The sequence below is a fragment of the Papio anubis genome, chromosome 7 (genome assembly GCF_008728515.1).
Source record: "Papio anubis isolate 15944 chromosome 7, Panubis1.0, whole genome shotgun sequence".
Classification (NCBI taxonomy): Eukaryota; Metazoa; Chordata; class Mammalia; order Primates; family Cercopithecidae; genus Papio; species Papio anubis.
The window spans coordinates 29,984,431-30,006,670 of record NC_044982.1 but is presented as its reverse complement, the minus strand read 5'-3'; positions in this window follow the sequence as shown (position 1 = coordinate 30,006,670).

The following is a 22,240-nucleotide window of genomic DNA, read 5'->3' as shown; positions in this document are numbered from 1 at the left end:
CTGTTTTCTTCTCCTCTCCACTTGTTTCATTATTTGGCAAAAAATATCCCAAACCCTGAAAGACATGTAATTTCCAGAGCTTCCTCCCTCAGCCTGCTCAGGTCTCTCCTGGTTGGCTCTTTTATTATTTCTTTCATTTATTCCTGGAAGCCCTCATGATGACATGGGTTTCAGACTCTACTTATTTTCCAAATGACATGTTGGCACTGCTGTGTGGCACTGGGATCAGTAAGGGAAAGCACCCTCACCTCTTCTCTATAAAATGCCTCCTTTGGTATCCTGGCAGATATTCTCACATGCCCCCATCCACCAGGTGTCTGCAGAGGCAAAGAAGTTAGAGTCTGGAAGGGTCTCTACCTGCTCCTCCTTTTCCTCTCCCTCCTCCTGGTTAGTCTTCTACTTCTCTCTCAAATAACAGCCCAGTTGTTTGCATTTGAAATATAGTCCCTGGTTGTAAACGCCAGAGATTTGGAACTCAAGGGGACCCTGCTTTTCTAATATTACAGATGAGGAAACTAAGGCACAGAGAGGTTAAGGGACTTGCCTGAGGTCACACAGCAAAATAGTGACTGAACTAGACTGTCAGTTTCTTGATTCTCAGTCCAGTGCTCATCTCAGAATGCCATTTGGTTAAATCAGTCCACTGTGTTTATAGTGCTAAGAACCACGTAGTTAAGTGAAGCAAGCACATCCATTCCCTACCTTATTGAAAGCCAGTTCTATCAGATCTGTTCATTAAAGTCTAACCATGTCAACTCCCTCTCTGCCCTTCATTCACTTTTCTTACCATTGTGCAAAGCTAGTTCCTGCCCTGGGACCTTGGCACTTGCTCTCTCCTTGAGGTGAACACTCCTCTCAGATCTTCCAAAGCTCTCTCCAGATTGTTCAAGTCTCCGCTCAAGTGACCTAAAACTGTCCCCTCCTCTATCATTCTCTGCCTCCTACCCTGCTTTGAAATTTAGAGCACTTACCACTCTCTGAAATATTGTTTGTGCTTGTCCTCTTGTCTTGCCTGCCTCCCACACAGAAATGTAAATTCCACACAGGCAGGGACTTTGCTTTGCTCACCACTGTGTCTTCAGCACCTGGCACTTGGTAGATGATTGATAAGAATGAATTTGTTTCCTATTAAGATATTATGGATTAATAGTGGTTAGGACCAAAATATACCACAGAGGATAGGGTGACAGGCAACCCAGATGGCTGCCATGGGACCCAGGAGGAGATTACACATCCTGAATCTAGACGTGGCAAGGCTGTCCTGAGTGTACTGGATTTTCAATTTCACAAAAACAAACACTCTGCAGAGCACAGCACATCTGGCTCCTGAGGGAGAAGAACAGGGCAACATCTCCTCCAATTCAAAGTCAACAGGCTAAAATGCTGGAACCTGGCAGACCTCAGAGGAGCCCAGGCCTGATCAAGGTGCTCCTTCCTGCCTCCTGTTCTTACCAGATAACTGATTCTCTCCGTGATGATCAAGGTGCTCCTTCCTGCCTCCTGTTCTTACCAGATAACTGATTCTCTCCGTGATGAGATGCCCACTTCCTGGGATCCCATCCCCTCACAAGGATTCCACAACTTATAAGACCACATGGCTGCCCTTTTCTCCCACTCACCATCTGAGAATCACATGTTGGCAATCCATCTTCCACCTGCAAAAACAGGAAAATAACTGACACCCTCAGATATAGAGCCCTGTTAACCTAGAAGTCAGCAAAGAAAAATGATTTGCATTCTGATCATGGAATGTGGGATATCAGTAAGCAAGGGGTATGGTTTCAAGTCTAGTGGTCCACTTTTCTTAACCTCTAACCTCACAAGCCACTAAAAGTCACAGAAATCCTTCCCCTGCCTCATTAACGCCTCAGTCAAGTGAGGAGGCAGTCACCCCCGATACCAAGGTAGCCTCATGCTTTCCTGTCCTGCACTAGCACTGAGATACTCAGATGGTACCCAGACCTCATCCTGCCATTAGCCCAACCCCAAGCTCTGTCCGTGGAGAGAGTAGAAGGCAGTCAAGTGCTTGGGATACACTGTCTCCATTCTACAGTGTAACCTGAGAACCCCAAAATGCCCTGAGACAGCCCAATCCTGCCCATCCCTCAAAGATGGCTTCAGTATTCATGTTTTATCATATTATATATTATTATAATTGTTTTAATTAATAGAAAAGGAATTTTAACACAGGTTGTCTGGCTCCAGAGTGCCATGCTCTAAATTTTTAAGGCTACGAATTTTCCTTTTAAAATAGCTTTGACTATATCCTTTAGTTTGCAGTTTGTACTACTTTCATTGTAATGATTTTCTAAACATTCTGTAACTTCAGCTTTGACTTAATTCTTGATCTAAGTGTTGTTTAAAAGAGAATTTTAAAATCTTCAAATGGTTTGAAGTTTGTTTATTCCTATGAATCAGAATTTTCTGATTGCAAGGAAAATAACCCCAACTGACTTAAGTGAAAGATGGGAATTGTTATAAGGATATAAGGACCTTGTGTGCTCCAAGAGCAAAAATGCATTGAGACTCTTAAAAGGGCATAAATCAGCTACTGGTAAGTCATTGGGAGCTTTTCTCTGATCTCTGCTCGCTCTTATGTATCTGTTTCATTGTTTCTGGGTTTTTTTGTTTGTTTGTTTGAGATGGAGCCTAGTTGTGTCACCCAGGCTTTAGTGCAGTGGCATGAACTTGGCTCACTACAACCGCCACCTCCCAGATTCAAGCGATTCTCCTGCCTCAGCCTCCCGAGTAGCTGGAACTACAAGTGCCTGCCACCATGCCCAGCTAATTTTTATATTTTTAGTAGAGACAGGGTTTCACCATGTTGGCCAGGCTGGTCTTGAACTCTTGACCTAGCTGATCCACACACCTTAGACTCTCAAAGGGCTGGGATTACAGATGTGAGCCACCATGCCTGGCCTATTTCATTATTTCTATAGTGGTTTTGGGTTCTGTTTTGTTTTGTTTTTTGCCAACCAATTTCTTCTTTCTCGAATTCACATGGCAGATCACAATCACTGATAATTCTCAAATTTGTATATTGTAGGTCCAGCCACCTGAGAGACGATATTCCTATCTCTGCCTCAATTCCAGATTTTCACGGAAGGAGGTCTGGCCCATCTGAATCAGGTGTCCAATCTTAAGTCAATCAGTCAAGGCCAGGGAAGTGGGATCATATTGTACTAAGTTGTTGCTGAAAACCAAAATGTGGGAGAAGGAGTTATGGAAGAGAAGGGATAGGGATTTGTTATTGTGAACAGATTGGACACACAAGAAAGTATCCACTACTGTTTAGTTTTTCTTATTTATGTCTGGGTTTATTACATTGTGGACAGAAGATATAGTCTGTTTTATTTCAACCTTTAAGAATTTATAGGAATTTTCTCAATTATGGTTATGTTCTCATTTTATAGAAAAAGAAATGTGGTAAAGTTTCCTACTACTATTGTTCCTGTCAGTTTCTTAACATGTTAATACTATATTGTTTGGCACATGAAGTTTCAAGTGTATCACATTCAACTTGAGTATATTACAATTTTCTGGAATGCTTAGTGAAATCATAGCCTCCTCGGGGTTGCAAGAGACCATAAAGGTCACTTAGTTAATTCCTCCTTCAGAAGCTTCACTGCTGTCTAACAATCCCTCAAGTGGCCATTAGCATGTTTGAGCTCTGCATTCCATTATTAGACTGCTCTGACAGCACGAATTGAACTGGACTCTGCCTTTCTGTCACTCTGTCACTTCTAACATTGGTAGTCCTAACACTGAGTATCCTCTCCCATATATCACCCCTTCACACTTCTCAGATCAATTTCCAGAAACACAAAACCAGAGTCCCTCTTTCTGAATGCCTTTTCTGATAGCTTTGAATATACTAAACAATTCACAAACTTCAAAATGCCAGTTGGGAAAGAAATACCTTAATCCCAAAAGTCTTCTTGTTTCTGCCCCTCACTTTTTAAGGGATCCTTGAAAAAGTTAGATTATAGGGGATTTTGCCTCAGTTTCTCTCAACTTCATCAGAGGGTCTAGAAACAAGTTTGCAGACAACAATTCTGATGGCACAGGAGGAAAGAGAGGGAAGGAAGAATGACATTTATAGGTAGGAGGATGCCTTCAGAGCCCTGGTGGGGTGGAGTCTGCTGGGAAACAGCCGTTTGGTAAGAGCATTGATCATCGGTTGAAAATTGCTTATGTCTTGTCCATGGGTGAAGATTTTGGAGGCAAAAGGAGATGTCATAGGGAGAACTGCTGCTGCCCAAGCTGCCACTGTCAGGGGTGAACATTTGTTTTGCTTGTGTGTGCCTGTCTCCCCCAACTAGGATGTAAGCTCCATATGTCAGGGACTTTTCTTCCCCTGTCTTGCTCACTTCTGCATTCTCAAGGCCTAGAACAGTGCCTGGCACATAGTAGGTACTCAATAAATACCAGTTGAATGAATAGATCAATTCATGCAGCTCAGCTTTCTTAACTTAAGTATCACTGTCCCCTTGAGTTAACAAGTCATCTGGTTGTTTCTCTTCTTTAATGAATGAGAGAGAGCCCACTTCAACCACCCATGCCCTCTGGATTCTTATTTGAGCCATATTGTCGAACTTTGTCACCAGCTTCCCAGAAGGAGGGCACTATCTTTAGGAGACAAAAATGGAAACATAGAATTAAAGAATGTTTGAGCTCAGTTCTACCCTCGAAAATGTAAGGCTCTAGTCCCTGGAATTCCCATGTTACTAACTTATTTGGGTAAAGACACTTGCATTAGTTTCTTAGGGCTGCTGGAACAAATTACCACAAGCTTGGTGGCTTAAAATAACAGAAGTTTATCCTGCTCTGGAAACCAAAAGTATGAAGTCAAGGTGTCAGTAGGGCCATGATCCCTCCAGAGACTCTAGGGGAGAATCCAACTTCTCATGGCTGTCAGCACTCCTTGGCTTGTAGTCACATCACTCTATTGCTTAAAGGCCAGCATCTTCAAATGCCTCTCAGCTCTGTCTTCAGATCACCTTTTCCTCTCATGTGTATTCCAGTCTCCCTCTGCTTCCCTCTTATAAGGATACACATGATTGCATTGAAGGTTCACCTGGATAATCCAGGATAACCTCCCCATCTCAAGATCCTTAACTCTCATCACATCTGCAAAGACCTCTTTTCTTTATGAGATGACATTTACAGGTTTTAGAAATCAGGACCTGATGTCTTTGAGGCCCCTTCTTCAGCCCACTATAACACTGAAGGGCACCAGTTAAATATTTGTCCATTCAACAGACGTTCACTGGGTATGTATTCTGTGTCAGGCCCTGAGCTGGTCTCTAGAGACACGTAGTGGGAAACAAGAGCAATGAGTATCCTCGCACATAGTAGGTACTCAATAAATACCAGATGAATGAATAGATCAATTCATGCAGCTCAGCTTTCTTAACTTAAGTATCACTGTCCCCTTGAGTTAACAAGTCATACAGCACTCTAGTGAAAGATACACACAGCAGACAAGCCACAGACCCCCCGCTGCTCATCAGGCAGTCACCTAGCAAGGTCTTCCCTGAATAAAACCCAGGACAGATAAATGTAATTATCAGAGGACCAATGCCTTAGGGGTTTTGCTGGGGGCTAGGGGAGGAGAGGCCTAAATAATAACTACAATCTATTCAGCACTTACTACACACTAGGCCCTGTGCCAAATGCTCTAATACATTAGTTATCTAATCTAGTCTTTAGAATAAGCTCAGGACATAGGTCTGATTATCCCCATTTTACAGACTGAGAAAACTTCTTCCAGGAATAACTCACCCTCGAAGGACAAGGAGAGTCAAGACCACTCAGAAGTCACTTTGTTTTGAAATCATCTCGTGTGATTCAAAAGGTAAGGTTTATGTTGGAGGGAGGGGGTCCAAGAGAGAGAACAGGGTGAGATTTGAAACCCACCTGCATACCATTTTCAACCAGCTACGTTCTTCCCTTTACATCTATCTTTCAAAATGTTGAATTTAACATTATTTCTGTGTCTTTGGTGATCTGGAAGATCATCTCAAATCACAGATCTGGCTGGGCGCAGTGGCTCACGCATGTAATCCTAGCACTTTAGGAGGCAGAGGCAGTTGGATGGCTTGAGCTCAGGAGTTTGAGACCAGCCTGGACAACATGGTGAAACCCAATCTCTACTAAAAATATACAACTTAGCCGGGCATGGTGGCGTGCACCTGTAGTCCCAGCTACTTGGGAGGCCCAGGTGGCAAGATCACTTAAGCCCAGGAGGCAGAGGTTGCAGTGAGCCAAAATCACACCACTGCACTCCAGCCTGGGTGACAGAGTGAGACCCTGTCAAAAAAAAAAAAAAAAAAAAAAACAGATCCTAGGAATGATACTGGTCTGCCAATGGCAAGAAATGTCCCCTCTCTCCTGCAATGACTTTCCTTGCGTTCCAGTAACTCCTGGGTTTTCCCTCCCATTCTTCTGGAAACCATGTTTTCTGACCCACATCCACAGGGGTTAGAAAACCCCTGCGTTCGTACACAGAGTACATACTCCATACTCAGAGCCAGTCAGGAGTGTTGGAAATTGGTGGACAGGGTACCCCACCCAGCACCACAAGGCCAAGTTTGGGATATCACAAGATTTGGCACTGAGAAATGTGAATTTTTTCCATTCAATCAGTGGATCTTAACCCTTTGGGGGTCACTAATGCCTTTAAAAATCTAACAAAGCTACACGTACACACACACACACACAAATACACAATGCACATAGAAACAAAAACTTGCCACCAATTTCAAGGGGTTCACAACCTCCCTGAAGCTTACCCAAGAATTTTTTAGAGCTGCCCTGTCCAAGGTGATGACTACAAGCTCCTTGTGGCTACTGGGCCCTTGAAATGTGGCTACTCAGGATGGAGATTTACCACAGACATAAAATACAAGCTACATTTCAAAGACTTCGTTTGAAACAGTAAAGATTGTAAAAATATTTCAATAATTTTATATGATTACAAGTTGAAATGATATTTGGATATATTGAATTACAAAAAATACATTATTAAAGTTAATTTCACCTATTTCAGGATGGGCATGTTGGCTCACGCCTATAATCCCAGCACTTTGGGAGACTGAGGCCAGTGGATTACCTGAAATCAGTTCAAGACCAACCTGGCCAACATGGTAAAACCTTGTCTCTACTAAAAATAGAAAAATTAGCCAAGCATGGTGGTGTGAGCCTGTAGTCCCAGCTACTCCAGAGGCTGAGGTACAAGAATCGCTTAAACCCAGGAGGCAGAACTTGCTATGAGTGAAGATTGCACCACTGTACGCTACCCTGAGCAACAAAGCAAGACTCTGTCTCAAAAAAAGAAAAAAAAAAAAAAGGTTAATTTCACATGTTTCATAAGCCTCAGGAAAGGCTTCCCAGGACTTTCAAATTTTAAATGGTCGCTTTAGGTCCTGCCATACCCTAATCCCCACTGACCATTTCCTGATACAGTCAGGATGGCTGTGCTAGGCTGGGCTCCCAATGCCACACTTCTCCTTCCTTAGTATCAGACCTCATCCCCCTGTGACCAAGGAGGTGCCTTCCCAAGGGAAAAGGATCCCTGGTCAGGCAAGATATGGCAATCTCTTGGCAGAGGCAGAGCAATGAGCCCTCAACAGCCCACTACCCTCAAATGGAAATCCTTAGGCCCAGTCCCTGAGTCTGCAGCCCTTAAGGACCTGGGCCCAGCTGTCCATGCAAACAGCGATGTACTTTCCTGAAAATATAAGAAGAATGTGCAGTGGTTTCCACTATAGCCCCCTGCGTGAATTCTAGTTCTGGGCAATGTCAGCTAAGAAGAATCAGAAATACCACCTAGTCCCTCATCTTACAGGTGGAGAAACTGATGTCTAAAGAGGTCAAGTAACCTGTCTGGCCACACAGTTGGTAAGTGATATCACCAGGGTCTAGCTCAGAGCATGGCTCAGAAAACACATGCAGCATAAGTGATCCAGAGAAGGAATTGATTGATCCAGGGAAGGAAGCCAGATCTCTCACTGCAGTCCAGTGTCCCTTTTACAACCCTCACTGACATATCCTCATCCCTATTCAGAAAATGGGGAATTTACTTACCTGCTGGTAACTGCAAGGGATAAATGCAGAAGAAAAACAGAAGAAGCAGAAGAGAATTCCAAAGGAGAACTTTGACTCAAGAGTGACTATTTAATCATTCTACCCTCCTCCATGGCAGATTGTGGGTCTTTGCAAGCCCGAGGCATTCTCACCCCACTCCACTGCCTAGCAACCATATTCAAAGACTCACTTATCCTACATTAAGTCAAATTTATACCTAACTACTTAAGTGTTTAGTTGCAATTAGCTAGTTGACATGTTATGATTTAGAGACGTTTAATTAAAACATTATTAACATTCATATTTATTTTTGTTTTGTTGGGTCTTCAGCCTTTTCATAGGACCTTGTAAAACTTTGAACCCGAAGACAGAGCAAATGGTCAGCTGGTGCACCTTAGTATAATTGTACTTTTTGCTTACCTCTGGTATCCATTTTAATTGGTCAGGGTCTGTGCTTACCAGGTAAGTCTCTTGATCATTATCCCTGCCCAAAGGGTAAAATGGCCCTGTCTCCCAAGGGCTTACTTTGTCATCTTAGTTAAGCAACAGCCTTAATTAACAGCCTCCATTTGATCTTTTGCAGAAAAAAAGAACAAGTCATAGAGGGTCCTAAATAGTAACAGCAACAGATTCCAGAAATCCAAGGGGCACTTGGGTCCCACCCTCACTGTTTTGGGATCCCACAGTCAATAACCACACAGTTGTTGACACTTCTCGCTAAACATGATCATCAATGGATACACGTAGAACACACAGAGTTCACAATTCCACATAGAAACTTTTGCTAATAGGGATGGAGAACCTGATTGTGCAACTGCTGTTACCCACCTCTTCTAACACCCAGAAACTAAAGTCCTGGTGCAAACATCTGGGCCCCTCATCAGGGGCTGGGAAGGTCACTTAGCCCCTCCCTCAGGCAGGTGCAACATCTGATTCAGCTGGCATGTGGGGCTGTGGGCAGGAGTGTGCCCTGAGAGGACAAATTCTTGAAGACTCTATCCCTGTAAGAATGTCACACTGCTGCTGCATATGGCTGTGTAGTTTGGATGTTTGTCTCCTCCAAGTATCGTGCTGAAATCTGATCCACGGTGTTGGAGGTGGGGCGTAATGGGAGCCATTTTGGTCACAGGGGTTAATCCTTCACGAATAGATGAATGCCTTCCCTGGGTGGGGGATAAGTGAGTTCTCACTCTGTTGGTTCTTGTGGGAGCTGGTTGTTGAAAAGAGCTTAGCGCCTTCCCTCTCTCTCTTGCTTCCTCTCTCACCATGTGATCTCTGCACATGCCAGCTCCCCTTCACCTTCTGTCACGAATGGAAGCAGCCTGAGGCTTTCACCAGATACCCAATCTTTTAGACACCAGAACTGTGAGCCAAATAAATTCATTTTTTAAATAAATTACCCAGCCTCAGGTATTCCCTGAGGCTACTATAGAAACACAAATAGACTTATTTAATAGGCTATTTATAACAACACAAATAGACTTAGACAGGCTGGTAATAAAGCCCTCGAGGGCTAATGAGAGAAGTAGGGGCTTTCGAGTCAGAAACTCCTGAGTTTTAGCCTTGGCTCTGTCACTTGGTAACTGTGAGACTTGGGAAAGGTTATTAGATCATTCTCCCATTTCCTCATCTCTAAAGTGGGAGACTCCTCCTACCTCAAAGGGTTGTTGTAAGAATCAAGTGGGATATTGTTTGTAAAGCACCAGCCCTACAGTGGCCAAATTACTTGCATTCCTGTTCAAAGTTGCGTGTTCCTCTGAATACTCCTAGTTCATCCCAGAAGTAGAGGTACACAGTCAGGGAGTTAAGCAGCTGGAGTCAGTCGGGGAGAGGACTGGATTTGAATTCATGCTCTGCCATCTATTATCTGTGTGACTTTGGGCCAGTTACATATATTAAGGGTGGATAGCAGGATTAAATGAACGTGAAAGTGTTTGAAACTGAGCCAGGCACATAAGAAACCCTCATTAGCTACTGGCTATTGTTATTTTTATAGTAGATGTTCAATAAATGCTAATTGAATCTAAATTGATTCACAGGTGTCTTGGGGGTGATATGGAGGCTCATTCATTAGAGGTAGGTTGCCTTTCCTCCAATAAAGTTCCCAGCGTATTTTCATTACTTCAAAATGTACACTTTTCTGATAGAAAACTCAAAGGAGTATCGAGGCCAGAACACTGCTGGTTTGTCCTCTGCTGGGCACTTTTTATGTGATTTACTGACTTGTATTTCTCATCTTCATGACCCTAAAAGGAACTTAAAAGGCGGTGTATTATTTTCTTTCCATTTTTCAGAAAAAGAACTGTCATCAAACAAGACATTATATCTCTTTTCCTTTCATAATTCTTTTTCATGAAGCTCCCAACTCTACCCTACTAAAAAAGAAGCCCCTACACAAGATGACAAAAGGAAAAGCAAGGAGGGGCCTTGAGGAAGTGTGACCTGGTGAGGATTTTCAGCCTGATGGGGATGTTCAGTGCCCAGACCAAGGCGCCGTAGTCTAGAACTTCACTGCTTAAAGTGTGGTCTGTGGGCCAACAGCATTGGCATCATCTGAGAGCTTCTTAGAAATGCAAAATCTGGCCAGGTACAATGGCTCACACCTGTAATCCCAGCACTTTGGGATGCCAAGGCAGGTGGATCACCTGAGGTCAGGAGTTCGAGACCAGCCTGGCCAACATGGTGAAACTCCATCTCTACTAAAAATATAAATATTAGCCGGATGTGGTGGTGTGTGCCTGTAGTCCCAGCTACTTGGGAGGCTGAGGCACGAGAATCGCTTGAACCTGGGAGGCAAAGGTTGAGGTGAACAGAAATTACACCACTGCACTCTGGCCTGGGTGACAGAACAAGACTCTGTCTCAAAAAAAAAAAAAAAAAAAAAAGAAAAAAGAAATGCAAAATCTCAGGCCCCATCCTAGGCCTCCTAAATCGGAATCTGCATTTAAACAAGATCTCCAAGTGATGTGTTTACACATTTAAGTTTTGAGAAGCACTGTTGGTAGATTTGAGATCTGGAGAATTGTGTTTTCATCCTGGTTCAGCCACTCACTAGTTACATTACCTTGAAAATTTACTTATCATTTCTGAGCCTCCAGGTCCTCATCTAAACAATTATGAAAAATTATAATGCCCTCCTCCAACCTACCTGCTATTGGAGCATGTGTGTTGAGACATAAATTTGGAGCATGTATGTGGAAGTGTTTTGTAATGTATTAAGTGCTAAATAAATATAAGATTTCATTCTTTCTACCATATGCATTTTCTTCAAGTAGCTCCAGTGGTCTATGGGCTAAGAGGTCTCCATCCTTTTCCTCTTTTGACTTAGAGCAGGAGAATCTGCCTGAATATGAGCCTACTCTCATTGAAATTATGACAATTGCACCCAAAGCTGCTCCTGTTTTGGTGAGGATTGTCACTATTTCCCAAGACTTCCATGTAGGCTAAGACCAGGCAGTTTCAATGATTCAAGCTGTCCACAAAATTCCTGGGAGACCTGCCAGAGTGATATTTAGGCTATAAAGAACTAACTCCCTAGGATAATCCCAAAAAAACCCATGGGCTTTGGACACACATACCTGTCTCTGCTACTCCCTAGTTGTGACTTTAAACAAGTCAACTTGGTTTTCCGAGCCTCAGTTTCTTCATCCACATACTTTGCCAGACTTTTGTAAGGATGTTGTAAGATGATGTGTGCAGGCTGGGCACGGTGGCTCATGCCTGTAATCCCAGCACTTTGGGAGGCTGAAGCAGGCGGATCACCTGAGGTCGGGAGTTTGAGACCAGCCTGGCCAACATGGTGAAACCCTGCCTCTACTAAAAGCACAAAAATTAGCCAAGCATGGTGGTGTGCACCTGTAGTTCTAGCTACTCAGGACGCTGAGGCAGGAGAATTGCTTGAACCCAGGAGGCAGAGGTTGCAGTGAGCTGAGATTACGCCACTGCACTCCAGCCTGGGTGACAAAGGGAGACTCCATCTCAAAAAAAAAAAAAAAAAAATGACGTCTGTAAAGCATCTAATACAGCACCTGTCACATGGATGCTCAATAAATGATACTAGTGTCCATAGTTACTGTTATAGTAAATGAGAATGATTAAATTTTCTTTTATAGATGTCTAGTTTCCCAGTGATGAAGAGCTTGTCCTAGGCACAAGAGCCTGGAATAGCCTGGGAGAAATATTCAGTCATTGACTCCTATATTCAAGCATTTAAACTCTTATCTATATGCAAGGAAGCTTTATATAATAGAAAGAGCATAAACAGTTTTGATCTCCAGCGTTTTAATCTGAAGAGCTGAGTTTTAATCTCCAGGGTTCCTCAGTGCTCTAGGATTCTAGAATGTGCCATGTTTCAGTGTAGAGCAGGGGAGAGAAGAATACCCCAGAGCAGGATCAACTTTGAGTGTCACCAAATCAGGGAAGATTGTCCCCTGTTTCCTTAGGGAAAAAGCCAGAATTGGAGACAAAAAAAATGGAAGAAAAAGGAGCACCAGAGAGCCCCAATTCACAGGGAGTCAAGGATAACTCAGTCTCTAGGACAGAGCCCATGACATAGTCCCTCACCCCAAACCAGGGTAATGTTTGATTTTATATTCTTCGAGCAGCCTGAAACCTACCAGAAGTTGGGATGAGGCCTTTGGCAGTAATTCTCAAACTTTAGGGATACCAGAGTCACCTAGAGAGACTGTTAAATAAACAGATTACTGGGTTCTAGCTCTGGGGAATCTAATTCAGTAGGTTTGGGAATTTGCATACTTAAAAAACATTTCTGATGAAGGTGGAAGAAAGTCTGCAATGGGGACTGAAATCCAGTTCTTCTGACTCCAAATTCTTTTTTTTTTTTTTTTTTTTTTTTTTGAGACAGGGTCTTGTGCTGTCACCCAGGCTGGAGTTTTGCAGTGGTACAATCACAGCTCACTGCAGCCTTGCCTTTCGGGCTCAAGCAATCACGCCCAACTAATTTTTGTTTTTTGTTTTTTTATAGAGACAGTGTTTTGCCATGTTGTTCAGGCTAGTCTTGAACTCCCAAAGTGCTGGAGTACTGGCATGAGTCACCATGCCCAACCCCAAATCCTATTCTTTTTCTATCATATTTAAGACCCCTAGATGATGGATGGATGGATGGATGGATGGATGAATTAACAACAAATAAATGACAGTTTCCCACACATAAGTCCACAGGTCTATGAATAGGCAATAGACACTGGGGCCCTGACTTTGTTTGTCTCTGCTGTCTCATTACCACAGTTCCTGAGAAGGAGCTGAGCTTTAGAGTGCTGACTGGATAATTCTGGGGCACTGATTAAAGCCAGCTTAGCATAGTAGAAAGGGCAAGAGCTATGGAGTCAGAAGACATGAGCTCATGTCTAAGTATTGGTATTCCCTCGTTGTGTGACCATGTGGAATTCATGACTTTATTAAACTTTTATTTTCTCATTTGTATAAAGAAGACAAAAGTGTCCTACGTACAAGGTTGTTAACTACTAAAGTATAATAAATGCTATCTTATTTCTGCAGCTAAGGACACACCCCCAGTCTCACTCCATTTTCCCTCCTGATCAGAAATCCTTAAGGGGGATCCACTAACTCCTCACATTTATGTACACATTGCTTTTGGGTACATAGTCCCATTTGAGTCTTTTTTGTGGTAAGTGGGGGGTGTGCTTCCTAATTGACAGAAAGCTAAAGCAATCAGAACACAGAGAAGTGGGGTTACTTATCCAAAGTCACCCTACCAGCAGTTGAGGAACGACAGAACTCCAGGGCATCTTGTGGTTCTAAGTCCAGTGGTCTTTCAACTGCCCCTCTTTTACCCCTTCCTGACTAGAGTCATCTCACATTAAACCCCAAAATCACATTTGACAACTTGGTAGTGGGGAGGGGTCACAGTTGAAATTAAATTAGTCCCTGATATTAAAACTAAAAGATTATAATGGGAAACATTTTAATTTTTAACTTGCGTGTCTATATCTTGCTATTTAAGACTGGTGGGACTGAGGGCATTCCTTGGAACACTCTTTTCTTTTGAATTCATCTCTCCAGTCCATTTCAGGGACTCTTTACCCCTCTGGCCTTCAGAAGGCATTTGTGTCCTGGTTTCTGATAGAGGAGGCTCTGGGAGGGAACAGAGTCTATTTATTCTAACTTGCTCTGTCGTCCCTAATGTACTGTCACACAAGTGACTTGCTGTGCAATGCTAGAAAGGAAACAATAAAATGCACGATTAAGAGTGTGGCTAATGCCTCCCAGAGAGTCAGGTTCTCTGGAGGTCACATTTCCAGTGAATTCATTGCCTATGGACGGTTTCCCCACGGCCTTCAGAGGAGCTTAGCTGTGGGATTGCCTACCTTACCGATTTCACTTTTCCATGAAGATGTGAAAATTGGGTGGAAAGTAGGGAAGGGGTAATAGAAAAAGTAACTTGAGTCTGTTCTACCTGGAGTCCCTCCAAGGTGAGAATGAACCCAGCCTGCCCTTTCTGTGAGAGCTGTCTCTCCTCGTCCTGTGGTCCAACCCTTGCTTTCAGGAGTCTGTCCAGCTCTGGTTTCTATGATTCAGAATGACCTAGAACAAATATATGCCATTGTGCTATTGTTTTTCTGATTTTTAAAGTAAGTTCAAGTCTTCCTGGTTCTCTCCTTTTCGGAGACACTGAAGAATTGGGGTCTTTCTGAGTTTTGTTTTTTTTTTTAAGATGGAGTTTCGCTCTTGTCACCCAGGCTGTAGTGCAGTGGCATGATATTGGCTCACTGCAACCTCCGCCTCCTGGGTTCAAGTGATTCTCCTGCCTCAGTCTCCTGAGTAGCTGGGATTACAGGTGTGCACCACCACGCCCCGCCAATTTTTGTATTTTTAGTAGAGATGGGGTTTCACCATGTTGGCCAGGCTGGTCTTGAACTCCTGACCTCAAGTGATCTGCCCACCTTGGCCTCCCAAAGTGCTGGGATTACAAGTGTGAGTCACCACACCCGGCTTTTCTGAGATTATTTTAACAAAGTCATTTGACTTGACAAAAATATCACTTCCCTCCAACCACACAGTCTGAGAATCAGGGCAATATTAACCCCATATTGTCAACAGATGAAGGTGACAGACATGCAGACATAATAGTCAGAGTACTCCAGAGAAACAGAACCAATAGGCAATAGATAGATAATAGATTAGATAGACAGATAGACAATAGATAGATAGATAATAGATGATGATAGATAGGTAGGTAGATAGATAGATAGATAGATAGATAGATAGATAGATAGATAGATAGATGATACTGATAACAGACAGACAGACAGACAGACAGGTAGACAGTTTTACTCTAAGGCGTTAGCTCATATAAGTATGGAGGCTGACAAGTCCGAAATGCTGTTGAACAGGAGAATTCTTTCTCACTGTGGGAGGGCCACCTTTTTGTTTTTCTCAGGATTTCAACTGATTGGATGAGGGTCCCACACTGAGGAGGACAATTTGCTTTAGTGAGTCTACAGATTCCAACATTAATCCATCCAAAAACACCCTCACAGATACACCAGAGTGACATTTGGCCATCATCTGGGTACCTTGTGGCCCAGTCAAGTTAACGCATAAAAGTCACACTCTCCACGGAGAAAACCTAGGAAAATAACCAATATGCGCTTAATGTAATCATGTGCTCGGCGTTATACATGACTGTCTCCAATGGCACACAGTCAGATGCAGTAGGTCCCTAGTCTGCCTGACTCTACAGGCAGTGGTTTTTCCAAGGTGCCTGCCTTAGATGATCCCAAATGTGGCCTTCTACCAGGAAGCCTATGAGGTAAGACGACATTCAATGGCAGCAGATACCCAGGGCACCATCTGAAACAGGATGTGTGACACAGATCTGCTAGGGACTGTAGTACCAGCATCAGACCTCACTCAAGAGGCTGCATCCAAGTGCCTGCCTGGTCGTCCCGATTGCTTCATCTTTTCAGGGAGCTTATATGCAGAATCCCACATCAAAGGCACACAAGGAAAAGGCAGGTACTGGGCAATTTGTGAAGCGGAAAAGTCAGGTTTTTAGCTCCTTTGCCCTCTCAAGCTGAGAAGGCTTACACCTCCTCTTGACCCACTTGTACCCTGTTGCATGCCTGTCCTGTTCCTCAGGCCTTTAAGGTACCAGGTGTCACATGGTTTATCCAACAAACTCACCTGAGTTCCTGGAGGTCAGCAAGAGAACCAGGGAAGCAGCATTAAATGAGGTTTTCTAGAGTCAAGATCGGCACCTGGCACACAACCTTCAAGTGATTCCTACCCTGAGAACTTCAAGCCCAAGGACATGGGACCAGCCCATAGAGAGAAGGGACCATTGGATATCCTTCAGATCACATTCTGGCAGCACTGGGAACCACACTTCAGGCTCCTGTGACTCCAACCTGTTGACTTTTGCCTTAAAGGAATTCCCTTACCATCACTTACCCCCAAACACAGGCTCCTCCCAGGCTTGAACAGAGAGGTGGAACCTTTACTCCCTCATGCAGCCAGTGACAGCTGCACGAGTGGCCCCCGGACAAGTGCCTCTAAGATTTCACTTCTTTGGAGTCTCCCACTTTATCTCATCCCCAACCCTTGCTACAACCACGATATTCAGATGTGAGGAGGTAAGAGCTCAACCCTGTTTACAGGAAAGACAAAGAAGGTATTTTTTCAGGAGCTCACCTGGCCCCACTCCTTGAATGCTGGTTATAAAAGAGAACTCACCCCTGAGGCTGATGTTGAGTAGAGCCAAGGCTGGCCTAACTGTGGGATAGAAGAAGCTTGGATCTAGGGGTAAGAAGAGTTCCAGCAGAGCAGCTCCTCAGCCCTGAGCTGGAGAAGTGTTCAGAAAGAACATGGGGGACTTTAGAACAGTGGTCCAGTCTGCGTGGACATCACGGGTGTCCCTTGCACTAAGAGATCAATTAGGAACGGTCTTATGCATCATAAAAGAAATCTGCACTTGATAGAAAGGAGAGTGACCAGAACATTCCCTGAATAGTGACCATCACCACTCCTTCCAAACCCCCATCCACTTAAAGCACATTCCAGTTTCGGGACAACTCTCAGGACAGCGTTTTCAGGACCATGCACCCATCCTGTTGGATCTCCCAGGAATCTGAGGACACCAAGAAGGCTTTAGGACAAGCCAGGCTGCATGGATCTCAAGAAATGGGCTCTGCTAAACAAACCCAGAAGGCACTTTCCATAAGTAACAGCAGAAATGCCATAATGCAAATTGTGACAAATCGGACCAGCTACTGTGAGACTGGGAGGAGTGTTTTATTCTTTCCTTTATGTATTTAATTTTTGAGCATCTCAGTCAGCCTAGGATGGAGCCGAGCTGACAGTGGGGTAGAAGAGATGGTGAGCAAACAACTCAGAGCCAAGGATAGAAAGTCGAGAGGAGGGAGCTGAAGGAGAAACAGCCAGGGGGAAACAAAAAAGCCAGGGACTCTGTGGGGCTTGCTGCTCAGGAGCTGAACTTGCAGCTTTGACAAAGCTGACTTTAAGCCGACCTTCAGCGGCGCTTCTTAGCAATGTACACCGGGCAATCGCTGGTAAATCTTTATTAATTTTAATTGGCGGCACCCATTTATAAGAACCATTAAAAAGGATAAATTGAGCCCATCCGGCGTAATGTCTTTTGTTAATTAGTTTGTCAGCACTGTTTTAATATCCCCTAATGACTTCATATTTCAGACCTGACATTAAAGGAGACGCTGTGAGAAAGGAAATGGTCTTATCACAGTGTACTGTACCGTTTTTCTTTTTTGAACAAAAAGTGTCCTTCCAAATGCTGACCAAGGTTAGATGTCATTTAATTCTCAAAGGTAGGTGCTTGAGGACTTCTGAAGCCCCCAATTCTATCTCCAAGTCCTGCCATCCCATCATTTCTCAATTTTCCCCTTTCTCTTAACCATCTCAGGCATCCCCAATACACTTCTTCATTTCTTCCTTCCTCCTTCCTTCATTTACTCCACAGACATCTATTGATCTACTGAGCCCCTCAGAATCAGGGAGATGGGATGGGAGGAAGTCAAGCCACATGCAGGTACTTTCTAGAAAAAAAGACCTAAAAGCTTTACATTTTCTATTCCACTGAAGGACTTTTTTTTTTTTTTTTTTTTTTTTCAAATTCAAATCCAGCATTTTTCTTTTGCCAGGGCACAAAATATGAGAAGGAAGAGAAAGAAAGACAACTAGATAAGGTGGGCATTGACTCCTGGTTCCAAACATTTTTGCTCTAATGAAAACCAAAACTGACACCAAGGCAGTCTACCATGCATGGTAGGAGCACAGGTCTTAGGGTGGTGGAGAGAGGAGGGATGGGGAGAGAAAGAGAGAGAGACAGAGAGAAAAAAAAATGCCCTGTGTTTGGATCTTAGGACCACTGCCATGGGCCTCAAAAAAGAGGGCACAAGATGATGCACTGGAATACTGGAAGCTTTTTTTTTTTTTTTTTTCCAAGATGGAGTCTTGCTCTGTCACCCAGGCTGAAGTGCAGTGGTGCACTCTCGGCTCACTGCAACCTCCGCCTCCCTGGTTCAAGCAATTCTCCTGCCTCAGCCTGGCTGTAATCCTGGGATTACAGGCATGTGCCACCAGGCCTGGCTAATTTTTTTATATTTTTAGTAGAGATGGGGTTTCCTCATGTTGGCCAGGATGGTCTCGAACTCCTGACCTCGTAATCTGCCCACTTCAGCCTCCCAAAGTGCTGGGATTACAGGTGTGAGCCAGTGCGCCCGGCCCGCTGGAAGCATTTAGAACTATTTGCTACTTGTCAAATATAAACAAAAAGAAGGAAATTAACTTTGTCACTCTGCCTTGGTCTCTCATTGTCCCAGGGCCACTGAGACTTGGGATAAGGAGCAAGGGAGGGGCTTTAAAGAGCTAGCTGCAGTGCCTGCGCTGGCCTGTTGGCCCGCTGCAGTTATCTTTGGCTGGTTAAGTGAATTTACAGGTAGCATTATCTAGTTTTAACTGAATTGCCCTCACAAAGAGGACAATTAGAAATCGTAGCTCAAACTGCAGTTGACATGAAAAATGACAGAGCTGAAACTTCTCCCACTCCCACTACAAGCTCTTTGTCAACCATCTGATGAGGTAAAAATAATGTTGATCTAATCACATCTGACAAGCAATTGCCACCCCTCCCCCCCAAAAAAAAGAGTAAAAAATTATCAAGAAGACTGTTAGAAATGTGGATTTATATCCACTATTATTCACAGTAAACTTTGCCCTGGGCATATTCTGTGCCTTGAGATATTAACAAACAATCACAGTACTAATTTATGCTTTATGGATAAATAGATGGAAAAGGAGGCACATGCATGCTCAAAAAAATTCTTATTGACAGAAGAATTGTGTGACTGTTAAAGTGTGTCTGGAGACCTCTCAAGTGTAGGGCTCTTGACGTATGTAACTCCCTGGATCCTCAATTTTCTCCACTGCAAAATGGTAATAATTCCACCTGCTTTGTAAGGTTGTTCTAACGACTAGAGACGAAGCATCTAAAGTGCCCATCACAGAGCCTGGTACTGGATGTAGCACAGCATAGATGGAGCTGTCATCATCATCACAGCCATCATCATCATCATTCTCATCATCATCACCATCATCATCATTGTCATCGCCACCACTAATATAGTTTAGAATATATATCTGTGTCTCTGCCCAAATCTCACATTGAATTGTAAAACCCAGTATTGGAGGAGGGGTCTGGGGGGAGGTGACTGGACTATGGGGGTGAATTTCTCATGAATGCTTAAGCACCATTACCTTGGTGCTGTCTGCCAGGTATTGAGTGACTTCTCCTGAGATCTGGCTGTTTAAAAGTGTGTGGCATCTCATTCTCTCACTCTCTTGCTCTGTCTCTCGCTCCTGCTTTCACCATGTGACTTCCACCATATTTGAAAGCTTCCTGAGGCCTCCCCAGAAGTGGATGCCAGCACTATGCTTACTGTATAGCCTATGAGCCAATTAAACCTCTTTTCTTATAAATTATCCAGTCTCAGGTATTTCTTTATAGCAATGCAAGAACGTCCTTCACCATCATCATCACATCATCATCATCACCATCATCACCATTAACATCTTTATCACCACACCCACAAGCAATCTTCTGTGATCCTTTTCAACAGTATACAGCCATCAGTGAATCACTGAAGTTTTTTTTCTTTAAATTATAAGTCCTCTTAAGAAAATCTATAAGAGTTTCTTGCACGGGACAGAGCTCTCTTGGAGGCACTTTCTCCTTTTTCATCCCTCCTACACTTCATGCATCCTGTAAAGCCAGGTCTCACCAACTCCAACAGACAGATGATGCATTTGAATGAAGCGAGTCATAGGGACTGGGAACAGCTTCAGGATGACAGGCTGTTTAAAGGGCCAGCCTGAGCAACAGAGGGAGACCATGTCTCAAAAATCTAAAATAAAAACAAAAAATGAAAAACTAACCAAAAAAATTAAGAGTGGCTGCTTCCTAGCACCATGCAATAGTTGCCTTACAGGAAGATGGGCACAGTGAGGCTGTAGCATCCAATCCCCAAGAAAATCCAGAAATGGGCCAGGCGCAGTGGCTCACGCCTGTAATCGAAGCACTTTGGGAGCCCAAGGTGGGCGGATCACCTGAGGTCAGGAGTTCGAGACCAGCCTGGCCAACATGGTGAATCCCTGTCACTACTAAAAATACAAAAAAAAAAAAAAAAAGAAAGAAAAGAAAAAGAAAATAGATGGGCATGGTGGCGGGCACATGTAATCCCAACTGCTTAGGAGACTGAGGCAGGAGAATCGCTTAAACCCAGAAGGCGGGGGTTGCAGTGAGCCGAGATTGTACCATTGAACTCTAGCCTGGGCAACAAGAGTGAGACTACATCTCAAAAAAAAAAAAAAAGAAAGAAAAGAAAAAGAAAACCCAGAAATGGAGATACTTTTCAGTGAAATCTTTCCTTTTTTTTTCTTTTTCTGCATCAATCTGTTACAGTGCCTAAAATAGCACTTTGGAGTTGTGTTTCTTGAGTTTTACAAGCTTTTCCGCCTTAAGGGGTCCCCTGTTGAAAAGCAAATGTCCATGAGGGAGGAGTACATTAGGTCTCAACTGACATCTACAAAGAAATTTACATGTCAGTCTTTTGAGAGTGAAATCCAAGACAAGAGAGGTGGGGGTGGGGAGCAGGGCTACAGTAGGGGACAGGAAGGGACCAAAAGACAAACTGAGGGGAATTCTAAGGGTTTGTGGAGCATTACCTACACCCTGGCTTTGCTAAGACTGGCTTTTACTCTGGAAAACGAGATTCTTTGCTTTTGAATATCTACACCTTCTCCTTTTCCTCTGTACACTCTCACCACCCGTCCCCTCCAATCTCCTTTCCTCAGCCTTTGTGTGCACGCATGCATGTGTATACACACACACACACACACACACCAGAAAACTCTGAATTTAAGAAAAGATTAGGATAAAAACAACAGTTGAGACCCAGCATGGTGGCTCACGCCTGTAATCCCAGCACTTTGGGAGGCCGAGGTGGGTGGATCACTTGAGGTCAGGAGTTTAAGACCAGCCTGGCCAACATGGTGAAACCCTGTATCTACTAAAAATACAAAATTAGCTGGGCGTGGTGGTGGGGCCCGTAATCCCAATGTTAGAGGTGTTCGAACCAGAGTGACTCCATCTTGAGTGAGGGCTAGGAAAATGAGGCTGGGACTTGCTGGGCCACATTCCCAGAAAGTTAGATATTCCTAGACTCTAGATGCTTACAGTTAAAGGAACAGATTGATCATGTTTACTAAACAGACCCAGACTTGCGAGTGTCCTGATATCCTTATATTTTGAGAACAAAGACATTCCTAATTTTGCTTTAAAGATAATATGATAATATCGATTCTTGCAAAATACTGTCATTAAGAAAATTAATCCTCTATCACAAACCCTTGTAGCAGAGCACATCTCCCCACGATCTTTTTTATCCTATATATACAAGCATTGTACCTAGGGTGGATGTGTTTCTCCTCTTACTTTGAGGAATGCCCTACTCTATCTATGGAGTAGCTGTTCTTTTGTCAGAGGTGGTGTGAACCAGAGCAATTCCATCTTGAATAGGAGTTGGGTAAAATAAGGCTGAAACCTACTGGGCTGCATTCCCAGATGGTTAAGGCATTC